Below are 2500 nucleotides of genomic sequence, written 5' to 3'. Positions count from 1 at the left end.
CCCAGCGATCCCCCTTCCAGAGAGGGATGACCACACCCCTCAGCTAGTCAGGGGGGAAGGTACACACATGCACACACACACACACACACACACACACACACACACACATTTAAACATATATATGTATATATATACACATATAAACATATATGTATACTGTATATATACACATATATGTATTTGTATACAGCACACACACACACACACACACACACACACACACACACACACACACACACACACACACACACACACACACACACACACACATATATACTATGAAGACCTGGCAGCAGCACAGTCAGATTGGGTGGGAACACATACTAATTGGTTGGGCAGGGGAGGTGCTCATCGCCTCCAGCCGACTTCAACCGTCGGTCGCAGAGGTAACACCGGTTGACTAGAATATTATGACAATGGGACTGAAGCATGCTTTTGGCTTCGTGTCTCTTATTGCTGTTCACGCTCCTACCGATGTTTGTAAACTGGACGAAAAAGAGGCGTTCTACACCAAACCCACATCTGTATCAGACAAATGTTCCCAGCGAGACTTTCGCATCGTCCTGGGCGATTTCAATGTGGTATCCAGTTGTGATTGAGCTGATCAGGAGCTGATCTCAGTAGAGAGATTAAGGATTTCTGGCTCCTCGTATCAGCGCTCCAGCCCACATAACTAGACATAGTACAGCGATACTGGTACTGTGGGCAAGGAGATCGACCACATTCTTTTCAGCACTCGGAGGATCCTCCAGATGCAGGGTTTACCGGGATGCCGAGTTCTGTGGCACTGATCACAGACTGGTTGTGGGTACCCGAAGGGTCCACTTCAAAATTCCCTATCTCTCCAGTGGCCACTCCGGGGTGTTTCACTTAGACTGAGGGGGGAGGAGTGTACCCTGAGGTTCGCCATGGCAGTCTCAGATCAGTTTACAGAACACGAAAACCTGATGGACCCAGTAACTCTGTGGGAGTCCTTCAAGCGCGACACACTCAGTGCAGCGCAGGGGTCTATTGACGAACGCCCGAAGGCAAGGGAGAATTTCATCTCACCTGAGACACTGGAGGCCACAGATGTATGCCGCATAGCTCGACTGAATGGCAGTCAGGATTTGCGCCGTTCCTTGGACAGTGCTGAGAAGGGACAGGGAACAGTTCTTCAGGAATCATGCTGAGGAGGTTGAAGGCTAATTCTTAGTAAATGACCTTCACCCTACCTACCAAGCACTGAGAAAACTGAACTCCAAGCCTTCCGCACAGATGACTGCAGTCCCCACAGTGGATAGACAGGTCATCTCAGATCATATTGGGGTTTGTAAACAATGGCCTGAATATTTTGAGCAACTTTAAACCCTCCAGCCATTAGGCTGGATGCAAAATACCTGTGCCAGACCCACCCATCAGTGAGGAACCCCCTATGCTAACTAAGATTATTGAGGAGATTTCAAAGCTAAAGGGTAGGGAAGCTGCAGGCAAATGTGATATCCCTGACGAATTGCTAAAGGCTGGGGATGACTATATCAACTACCGTGGCATCACACTGCTCAGTATACCAGGCAAGGTTTTCGCCCACATTCTTCTGAAACAGATCCGTGACCACCTACTAACTCACCAGAGGCTGGAGCAGTCTGGATTCACTCCTGGCAAGTCCACAATAGACCGTATCCTAGCGCTTCCAGTTACTGTGGAACTCTGTCGGTTTATTATTCGTCTGAAGAGGGACTCGTGAAGAGTTCGAAATGTTACGATTCATATTCATTTCTTACTTTGGTTTCCTTTCATCTGTGTGTACATGTTACTGTGCTTGTGTCAGTCATGTAAGTACACACACACACACACACACACACACACACACACACACACACACACATATATATATGTATAAATATATATAATATATGTATATATGTATAAATATATATAATATATGTATATATGTATAAATATATATGATATATATATATGTATAAATATATATATGATAAATTATATATATATATATAAATATATATATATATATATATATATATATATATATATATATATATATATATATATATATATATATATATATATATATGTATTTCCGTCTGAAGAAGAACTCGTGAAGTGTTCGAAACGTTACGATTTATATTCATTTCTTACTGTGGCTGTTTTCCTTTCCATTCTTTCTGTACACGTTAACGTGTTTGTGTTTATGTCATATATATATATATATATATATATATATATATATATATATATATATATATATATATATATATAAATATACATATATATATATATATATATATATATATATATATATATATTATATTTATATATATACATACAGACACACATCCACACACACACACACACACACACACACACACACACACACACACACACACACACACACGCGTACATAAATATATACATATATATATATATATATATATATATATATATATATATATATATATATATATATATATATATATATATGTATGTATATACACAC

Source organism: Penaeus chinensis, chromosome 41 (assembly GCF_019202785.1).
Source record: "Penaeus chinensis breed Huanghai No. 1 chromosome 41, ASM1920278v2, whole genome shotgun sequence".
NCBI classification, from domain to species: Eukaryota; Metazoa; Arthropoda; class Malacostraca; order Decapoda; family Penaeidae; genus Penaeus; species Penaeus chinensis.
The sequence above is the reverse complement of the archived record's forward strand: the minus strand, read 5'-3'. Positions refer to the sequence as shown.